Below are 11166 nucleotides of genomic sequence, written 5' to 3' on the forward strand. Positions count from 1 at the left end.
GAATATTGCATTTGGTTTTATGCACAATTTGAATGATTTTCTTCCCTGCTAGCTAGCCTTCATCGAATTGAAATATTTCATTTCATCATCTAGTTTTCATTTTAGGAATAAAAAACATTGTTAAGGCCTTGAAATTGAGACATAATTACAAGATCAAATTTAAAATCTATCAATTAACCTAACGAGAATGAAACATTAATGATCATATCTAGTGGTCTAGGTTAGAGACATGTTCTGGTGTCTTTAAAACTTAGCAGCTGTTGTTAGCTTCAACATTAGACAACGCTAGAATGGACTTCTGCTCCCCGTACCGTCACGTATACAAAGGGAGCCCCCTCTAGGTTGCAATCCTTTATCCATAGGAAGCTGAATTTGCCGCCCTGTAAACATGATACACCGAACACAGCATTTGTGGAGATTTCCTGCATGTACATCAATTCCTTGGTCAATTTGTTGGCTGAGATGTATATTACATTGCATGATTACTTGGTACTCCTTTTACCTAGATTCACTAGAGTAGTCATTTGATATTTTCTGACTCTTTAAATTTTAATAGATCATCGAGCAACTTGTCCTTTCATGCTCACAAAAATATCGAAAACGACTCGAGTCACCTTTTCACTCTTTTCTCAACTCTTAAAAGATGAAAAGGAATTGTTGTTGTTTCTAAAATATAATTGCCCATGGTAAACATGCCATCCCATGCAGTTTCTTCTTAGACCAAATTAAGCAATTCCCTGTTAATTTCAAGATTGTTAAAGCCTTAATCAATTTGTTTCCTTTCCATTTTACTGTTGAGGGGAAGTCATCGTGGCTGAACGATTGAGTCTATCTCATAGTTCCCCTTCATTGTTTGATACTCAAGGGTCCTCCCAAGGAGTTCATCTAGAACTTCCTCAGTCGCTTGAGGATCAAGGTGTTGAACTTGGAATTGTTCTGAGTACCAACTTTTGTCTTCTTGCCTGCCTCCATCAAATTCCTAGTCACCACAAGAATATGATATGGATTCCTATGATAATCCCATTCGGACACCTGAGAGTCTACAAACTCCAGAAAGTCCGCCAAGATTGACTATTTATCTACCGAACCGATTCTTTGATCCTATTGTGATATCTCCAAAGCATCCGTACAGTCTGTACGATCAACCTGGTATTCCTTTGGAATTATCTCCTTTGACATCTCTGGTTCCTCATTGCCAGTTGTTTCCATACATGGAGTCCGAAGGAGAGATCCTAGTCTCCTCTTTGGGTCATTTGGAAGTTTCCGCTACACACACTCCTCATGTAGATGATGAGAAAGGATATGAGTTCCCTCCAGAAGGTTTCCCTTTTACAGGAAGAGTCTCGTCTCTCTCTTCTCTTGAGTTTAGTGAGCCCATATTTTCACATGGTTATACCTCTCTAGCTCAGTTGGTTTCGGGCACTCCTAGTGCCTTGTCATTGTATCAAAACCCCATCTAGACTTCTGGCGCTATGCCTACATTAGGTCTGTTCATTGAAAACATGACATCTCGACCGATTGTACAAACTACAATCACTTCAGTTCCAGTTCAACCTACCATTCTGTCTCAACATGTCTCGTCGTTTTAGCCGACTCTTCCAGTTCAACTGACAGCCTCAGGTCAGGTCTCGGTAAGTTCTTCTACCCCTCCAGTGAGTGGACAGACTATTCCACCACTTGAGGGGAAAGATCTGAATATCCCCATGATGTTTGGCGAAACTAGTGTGAGTGGATTACAAACTCACATGGTTGGAATGAATCAACCATTTTATGGCGCTATACTTAACCCTGTTGGTCCATCCGGGTCAGGTAACATCCAATACCAACAACCATATATGGCTCAAGTCCCATTCCAACTAGCTTATGTCCCATATGGTTCGCAAGCTATGGTAAATCTGCCTTACATTCCTCAAGCTAGGCCTTATGTTCAGCCTGGCCAATCCACTGTACCTGGTGGATATGGCCAAATCCAATTCGGGAACTATCAATACCCTCATGGTATCACCCCAGGAACTATCCAGATACCCTTGCAGCAACAAGGACAACCTTCGTAGTAGCAAAGGAAATCATTGCAGCAGCGAGGGCAAGCATTGCAGTAGCAAGGGAAACTGCTACAACCGCAAGGGCAACCTTTGCAATAGTCGCATAAACCTTTGCAGCCACAGACGCAGTTTGTTCAGCAATCCTCCCAACCTTTGTCCTTGCAAGGACAACGTTTGCAGCCACATGGCCAACCTTTATAGCTACAAAGCCAACCTTTGCCGCAACAAGATTAGCCTTGGCAGTAGCAAGCCTTATATGCGTATCAGCAAGGTCATCCTTCACAAGGTTAGGGTCAGCCCCTGTGTTGGGTAGCGGAGGCCCCGCGTAACAGTTTTGGGGCTTAAAGCCCACAAATTTGGATATTAATATTGTAAAGGCTTCGCGAAGTGCGCAGAGCACGAATTGTAATGGGTCAAGTCTAAGGGTAGTCTGCCCTAAAATATTATAATTTAATCTAGAATATGTCGGCCTACCCATGGTCCGCGGACCACGGGAATGTATAAATAGAGCGAGGCTCTAAGTGTAGAAGGTAGCTTTTGGTAGTGTTAAGAAGTAGTATGGGGATCTGAAGATGGTATTAGATCAGAGTCTGTAAGTTCGAGTTAGGTTGTAATAGGAGATAGAGGCTCCATAAAAGCTATGTGCGCAGAGGTCGAGTAGAGTCCACAGCTATGTGCATAGCTCCCTGCAGTTGAGTGCGCAAGGCAGATTTGGATTGTAATGAGACAAAAGATTAATATAAGATAAGAGTTTCTGAATTATCGTGCATCTGGTCGCAAATCTGTATGTTTATTCTTATGTTATGGGTTTATGCATCTGTTGCGGTTTATGATTACATGCATGTCTATTTATGTTACTTGATAACTAAAAGTACCGTGCCTTCGTAAGTTAAGTCACGCTCTATAATAATATTAAGCACCGAAAAGATAAAGAACATTCGCGCTTGGCGAAGATAGCTGAGCTGACAGGCGACTGCGCAGAAGAAGTGATGTGTGTAGGCTTGGCTCGCGCACCTTCTAGACCACATCTAGATGTCCCTAGGGTGTGGAAACTTGGTTCCAGCACCCTCCCGTACTACCTCGGGTGAGACTTTAGTCCACGCTCCGCGGACTGTTGCCGAAAGGGCCGGTAGTGCAGGATTTGTTTGGCTAAACATTTATGAACCTGGGTCAGGCCCCAATAAGCCAACAAATGGTTCCATTGCCAGGACCAGGATCTGCCTAAGGGATGGTCGATGTTGGAACACTACAACCATACTAAGAAAGAAATTGAAGAGTGGTTAGATCAGAAGCTTCACGAGTTCGTGGTACAGGAAAACAAAACTCCATAGATATCCGAGAAGAGGTGGCTGGACCACTACATATATACGGAGATCCATGAGATCTTCTTTGCAACCTTCTCGTCAGAACTGTATGGTTGGATAGCGAGGCTAGCTGACAGCCAAGGAAGGTGCAAACTTGATCAACCAATAGTGTGGACCCCATAGTTGGTGCGCAGGCTAGAGGCATCTGAAGATAAGATCGCGCGGGCCATAGATCAATGGCTGGATCAAATAATAGGAGGGTTCATCACCGAGTTCGCGATAGACACCACCGTAAGCTACAACGAAGCAGAGCAGCATTTTCTCAAGGGACCGCGAGATAGGTACATCAAAGCTTTGAATACCTAGATTAAGATGTTGTTATGTGAAAAATGCGTGATGCGAATCCATTAATGAGTGGAACGACGTGGAGCGAAGGGGCCTACAAAGGTATCGAAGGGTTAGGAAACAGTGATTTAATATCACCTCCGCGAGCAGGCAAGGAAGAGCGTGATTGGGTTTCTCTGAGGAGTGCGGTCAGTTTGATAAGGCAGTGCATTCCACAGTTTTCACCTCCACTTACACCATCACCCACTTCACCTTCGTCTCCACCATCTTCAACCACCCCACCTCCACCCAACCCACCGTTCAGCATGGCGAGTGCGATCAAGTTGCCTGTATTCAGAGGAGTAGGGAGCGAAGATCCAGATCAATTTTGGTTCGTAGTAAGAGCAGTGTGGGAAGCGCACGGAGTTATGGATGATAACATTAAGAAGGCCACCTTGGTAAGTGCGTTGCAGGATCGCGCGCTGACTTGGTATATCAAGCACTCAAATGATCATCCGAATGCTGGAATAGCGGAAATCCAGATTGCATTAAACAAAGAATTTAGCCGACTGAAATTAGAAGTGCGGTCGATCATCGGATTCAAGGAGATTGCGATGCTTCCAGGAGAAACCCCCTGGGATCTGGATCAGAGATTGAAGAGCACGATCTGTGAGGCTAACATGATGTTGATGGATGCGCAGCACCACGCATGGTTTGTGGCATCTTTGACACCACACCTGAGGATGGCGCTATCACAGCAAAAGCTTTCAACCCAGGCAGAAGCATTGGAAATAGCGATGAGGTTGCATGAAAATCCAATACAGGATCTTGGGTTGGGAGTCCAACAAATCCACGCACAACTACAAAACTTATGCTTGGAGATGCAGAGTTTGAAGTAGGATAGGGTGCCCCAGCCAGAAGCACACGAAGAAGTATGGTTCATAAAATGTAAAGGCCAGGGCCACGATAAGGATCATTGCCCAGTATTCGCAAACTATTTGGCAGGAGGGGGCCCAATGCCGTTGAGACCAAAGTCACAGGCAGGGCCAAGTGTGGCGCTCGCGCTCTAGTGTGCCATCTGTCAGGTGGGAGGAAAGCACACAACATACAACTGTCATCTATTGCAAAAGTTTACACAGAACCCCCAGTAGTTATTTTGCAAGTTCTGAATATCAGTAGGCCACGATGAGAAAAACTGCCAAAGTTATGAACTGTTGATGGACCGAACACCTGCCTATAGGATGTAGACGGAGACGCAAGGCCTTGATCCAGCTGCAGGGATGGTACGTGTTGGATTTCAAGGGCGAGGTCGAGGACGAGGAGAAATGGGGCCAGGAAGGGGATGCATACAACTAATCTATTATAACTGTGGAGGACCAAGGCACTATGCTCGCGACTGTACCAACCCGACTAGAATATCATGTTCATAATGTGAGCAGTTCGATCATGAAATGATAGATTGTCCCATGCTAATAACACAAATACACGAGAAAATGGTGGCACAGCCTACGCCAACGCAGAATATCCAAATGATGAGGTCCGTACTATGTGAGGAAGACCCCAACATGAACAGGATGCTCAGAAGTGGTGCAGCCACAGGGGAAGATTAGGGAAAACAACTTGAGGAAGATACATGGGTTCGCAAGGCCCCTACAAAGCAATCTGAGTTGACTTGGAACGCACAAAGGAAATGTTTATGGAAGCTAAGAAGAGCTTCGTGGAGGCTTTTACTTCAGGTAGTAAGGATCAACTAGATATGGGCCTGGATCCTTCTATGCTAACTACCTTTTTAGAGACATGTATGAAACTGTTGCATGACAATAAAGCAGTTAAAGGACTACAAGAGTTGAATGTTATATGTGTAGGATCGGGTGAACCACATGTAGTCCGCAAATTGGGAAAGCATGCACTATGCACCGGAAGGGAAATACGGTTGACGGCGCAAATCGGCGAGTATGAAATGGATCAAGTAGTCTTAGACTTGGGTTCGAACACAAATGTGTTACCAAAACAGACATGGGAATGCGTGGGTAGGCCTACATTACAGTGGTCTCCTATTCAATTACAGATGGAAAACCAACAAAAGATCTCGCCCATGGGAAGATTGAAAGTGGTGACAGTGGATATCGAAGGTACGAGCACGCAGACGGACTTCAAAGTAATAGAGATTGTAGATGACAGTAACCCGTACCCTATGTTGTTAGGGATAGACTAGGCCACGAATATGAATGGAGTCATCAACCTAAAAAAGCGAAAAATGATTTTCAAGAAAAATTCCCTATGTGTAGTAGTTCCACTGGATCCAGCTAAAGGAGCGCGCCACACAGAACCTATGCGCGATGATGAGATGGTTTGTATCTACATGATAATTGCATGGGAACAGGATTGGCTAAATCTGACTGCAGATAGAAGGGTTTCGTGGGAGCATGTAGGTTCCTACCCTTCGGATTCAGATGAAGAAGACGAACACTGGCACAATCAGTTGAGCCAAGTAACAACACTAAACTGTAATATGATGACTAAATCAGTGCATTGTGTAACAGCTCAGGATTGAGATCTACCAACATATAATGGGTTGATAGTGGTGGATGAATTATTGAACAATTTTGAGAGTGCAATACTGGAGAACCAGAGGTTCGATGCATTAAAGTGGGCATTGTGCACGACGCTTGCGCATTGGTGGGGAACACATGAAGGAACCTTTGAAAAATGGCGCGGTTGCAGAAAGACGATGTAGCTCAAGTTTGGGAAGCCGGAACTACGAATAACCGAGAAATACGATGGACATGATGACCCGCGCATGCACCTCACAAAATAGACCAAAGCCTATGGATAAGAACCCTAGCCGAAATGGGTACACTTATTTTATCATACCCTGGATGTCATCCCAAGAAACTGGTATACGGAGACATAACTCCGACATGGTACAGGCGAATGGGATATCTTGCGTGAGGGATTTTTATTAACGTTCTTATTTGAGGACCAATGGATGGATACTGTTGACGATGTGCTGCAAGTTGTGAAAGCCGCCATTTTCAAAATACCACAGGAACCAGAAGAAATAGTGCAACCAGTATGGTCACATTAGTTAAGCCATGCCCTAGAATGTTACAACGTGCAAGTGGAGGATGATGATAATGACCCCCAAACATCAATATTCCAGAAGCAGAGGGGAGCCACAAAGTTCGCAGACCATCGATCGAGGACCCCGACATCACCGCGCCACTGAAAACAAAGCAGGTAAATATTGGTATTGATGCAGAGCCAAAGTACGCGACACTTGGGGACTATTGGGACGATGCCACGGTGAATAAGGTCGTCAAGTTACTTCGCGAATATCAAGTCTTATTCCTGACCAAAATAATTATTGAACCTATGGAAGAATCCGACTGGGTGAGTCCTATGATAGTGCAGGAGAAAAAACAGAAGGGAAAAATTTGAATCTACGTGGACCTATAGAAACTAAATGATGCCTGCGTTCATGACCCATTCCAGACCCCATTTATAGATGAAGTTCTAGAGAATGTTGGTGGACAGGAAGCGTACTCATTCAAGGATGGGTTCTCAGGGTACCATCAGATCAAGATCGTGTCAGAAGATAGAAGCAAGACCACCTTCGCAACCGAATGGGGATGTTTTCAGTACACTGTCATGCCCTTTGGGTTATAAAACGTGCCAACGATATTTTCACACGTAGTAGTGGCCGTGTTCAAGGAATTCATCCATAAGTTTTTGGAGGTTTATTTTGACATTTGGACTGTATTTGGGCTAGTCAAGAAACATATAGCGAGCTTACAGTTGATGCTGGATACTTTCCAATGACACTAGATTGCACTGAATCTTAAGAAGTGCACCTTCCTTGTCCCTTTCAGAAATTTGCTTGGCCATGTGGTCTGCAGACAAGGCCTGATGGTGGACCCTGCGAAGATTACTATCATACTCAATCTGCAAGCACCACGAAGTGTCAAACAACTCCACACCACATTGGGACACACTGGCTACTACCGCAAGTTTATTAAGGGCTATGCACAAATCACGGACATATTTTTGGAATGATGAATGTAAGAAAAGTCTGGAGATCCTCAAGGAAAAAATGGCATCTGCTCCCATTTTGGTTTTCCCAAAATGGGACATAGAATTTCATGTACATGTTGATGCGTCGTGTATCATGCTCAGCACTGTACTCATGTAGGAAGGCGCGGAAGGCATTGATCACCTGATTTCATTCGCAAGTCGCATGTTGTCCAAAGCTCAAAAGAACTATTCTACTACCGAGCACGAAGGATTGGCGATGGTATACGCACTCCAGAAATACCGTCACTATCTACTGGGAGGGAACTTTAATATGTATATTGATCATTCCGTGTTGAAATACTTAGTGAATAAGCCTGTGTTGGGGGGGCGCATTTGTAGATGGTTTCTACTGTTTCAAGAGTATGACTTTCAGCTCATCGTGAAGCCGGGACGCCTAAATGCAGGTCCAGATCACCTATCGCAAATTGAGAATGGTGAGGAGCCAACAAATTTGGAGAAAGGAATACTTGATGCACAACTCTATGTAGTGCATGTCTCAGATAGCCACTTCGAGGAGATAATCCATTTCTTAACCACAAGGATCACACCGCAAGGATATTCAGTTCAGTAGAGGAAAGAACTGGTGGTACACACGACGGATTTTACTGTTATGGCAGGGCACCTCTACAAAATGGGAAATGATGAAATATTACGAAGATATGTACCTAAATTTGAATGAGGACAGATCCTCACAGAAGCACATGGGGCGGTTGCAGGAGGAAATTATGTGGGAAGGGCGATAACGCAGAAGATTATTCGCGCTAGACTATGGTGGTCAACCTTACATCAAGACTCGAAAGCATACTGTCTGGCATATGACATATGTCAACGGACTGGGAAACCATCACAGAGGGACGAAATGCTACTCAATCCACAGATGATGATGCAACCGTTCAAAAAATTGGTGATCGACTTTGTGGGGCCTATCACACCTCAAGGAAAGACGAGTGCATGCTATATCATCACCACGATAGAATACTTGACTTGATGGGCGGAAGCACAGCTGGTTAAGGACTGCACAGCCGCTTCAGCTGTGAAATTTTTGTTCGATAATGTGTTGACACGGTTTGGATGCCCGAAAATTCTAATGAGCGACAACAGAACGCACTCCCTAAATGAAACTAATAGTGCACTCACTGAGGAATTCCAGGTATATCATCATCAAAGTATGCCATACCATCTGCAAGAGAATGGGACAGTCGAAGCTTTCAACAAGATTTTGGAGACTGCGTTGACCAAAGTATGTAACGCGCAGTGAAACGATTGGGATTTGCACATACTTTCTGTGTTATGGGCATACCGAACCACATGCAAGAAATTGATGGGTTAGACACCTTTCCGGTTAGTCTACGGCACGGAAGCCGTCATGCCAATGGAATACATTATACTAAGTTTGCAAATAGTAGCGGTGATAGGCATGGCAGACCATGGAGCCTTGGAAGAGAGGCTCACGCAACTGGAAGAACTTGAGGAGGAACTTTTTCTGGTGGGATTCCATCAACAGGTACAAAAGAAACGTTAAAAATCTTGGCATGATCGCCATATCAAGTTGCGCACATTCAAAGAAAATGATTTAGTATTATTGTATGACAACAAGTTTGAGAAATTCCCTGGAAAACTCCGAATGCATTGGTTGGGACCATATGAAGTCAAAGAAGTCATAGATGGAGGCGCGGTCCAGCTCAACAAGCTTAATGGAGAGCCCTTCCCAGGAGGAGTAAATGGTAGTCGCGTGAAGCTCTACACGGGTGGGCCAATTGCCTGACTAATCGACCGAAGTATAGTCTCACCGCTCCAGACAGTTGGAAGAGAGCGCGGGACGATAAAACAGTCTGTTAGGGAACTGAACGACAACAGGGGTGTGCGCAGGATGGGTATGTCGCAAGGGTCACGGTTGTGTAGAAAGGGCTACGCTGCTACGTGGATAAACAAGGAAGTGACCATTGTCGTCACTGTTCATGACAAGATGTTTGAGTTGCGGTGAAAAGGAGAGGGCGGCGGGCAATTAATATATGAAGTACGAGCCAAATTTGGAACGATCTATTGTAAATCTAGAATTAATGAGCAAGAAAAGGAGGGAACAACTGAATTTGAATTTCAACAGGCCTATAAATATCAGTGCCACATCCAACGAACAAACTGTGGTATCTAGAGAATTAAGCTATTATGCCCTCCAATAGGTATGGAACCATCGAACTTCAATGATGGGGGAGTCAAACCGGTGTTTTCAACAAAGACGTAGGACCTTCTAGATAGCGTAATGTCGACAGTCGGGGACGTCAAGCTGAGCTCAACTTCGACGGTGGGATATGTATTAGAAATTCTCAAACAAGTAGCAGGACTAGTCCAGATGTCGCTCCATAAACCACGGTCTGGCAAGCGATCTATGAAAGATATGAGAAAGATAGTGAATCTTGAGACAAATGATAAAATTCTATTTAAAATTTCATCTCTGACGTGCCTTGAAGATTGGGACCTCACAAACAACAACATCTCTCTTGCAAAAATGCAACACAAGCTTCAGCAAACAGTGAATATACTGGACCCCAGATAGCAAGCTTGCTACTCTTGCACAAAGAGTTCCTTCCTGCGGCATCTCAGCTAGAGCTAAAATCCAATGAGGGGTTTCTTTGTGTTAACTGAGCAGAGCAGAATGAGCATCATCGGTTAAGCGAATTAGTAGAGGCAATGGAGCAGGAGCTTGAAGAAGTGTGTAGGAGACAAGGAGGGAGCAACAGAACGTAGTGCATCACTCACAAGGATGGTGGACCACAAAGCCTTGGCAGCACATATTGCCTGACTCAAGACAAGTCACGATGATTGTGTTGGGGGCCTATTGGGTAGTGGAGGCCCCGCGTAACGATTTTGGGGCTTAAAGCCCACAAATTTTGATATTGATATTGTAAAGGCTCCGCGAAGTGTGCAGAGCACGAATTGTAATGGGTCAAGTCTAAGGGCACTCCGCCCTAAAATATTGTAATCTAATCTAGAATGTGTTGGCCTACCCATGGTCCGCAGACCATGGGAATGTATAAATAGAGTGAGGTTTTAAGTGTAGAAGGTAGATTTTGGTAGTGTTAAGAAGTAGTATGGGGATCTAAAGACAGTATTATATCAGAGTCTATAAGTCTGAGTTGGGTTGTAATAGGAGATAGAGGCTCCGCAGCTATGTGTGTGGAGGCCTGGTAGAGTCCATAGTTGTGTGCACGGCCCCCTGTAGCTAAGTGCACAAGGTAGATTTGGATTGTAATGAGACAAAATATTAATATAAGATAAGAGTTTCTGAATTATCATGCATCTAGTCACAAATCTGTATGTTTATTCTTATGTTATGGGTTTATGCATCTATTGCAGTTTATGATTACGCACATGTTTGTTTATGTTAATTGATAACTAAAAGTAATGTGCCTTCGTAAGTTAAG

Source organism: Pinus tabuliformis, chromosome 9 (genome assembly GCF_031772625.1).
Source record: "Pinus tabuliformis cultivar Carrire ecotype Pingquan chromosome 9, CPIR1, whole genome shotgun sequence".
NCBI classification, from domain to species: domain Eukaryota; kingdom Viridiplantae; phylum Streptophyta; class Pinopsida; order Pinales; family Pinaceae; genus Pinus; species Pinus tabuliformis.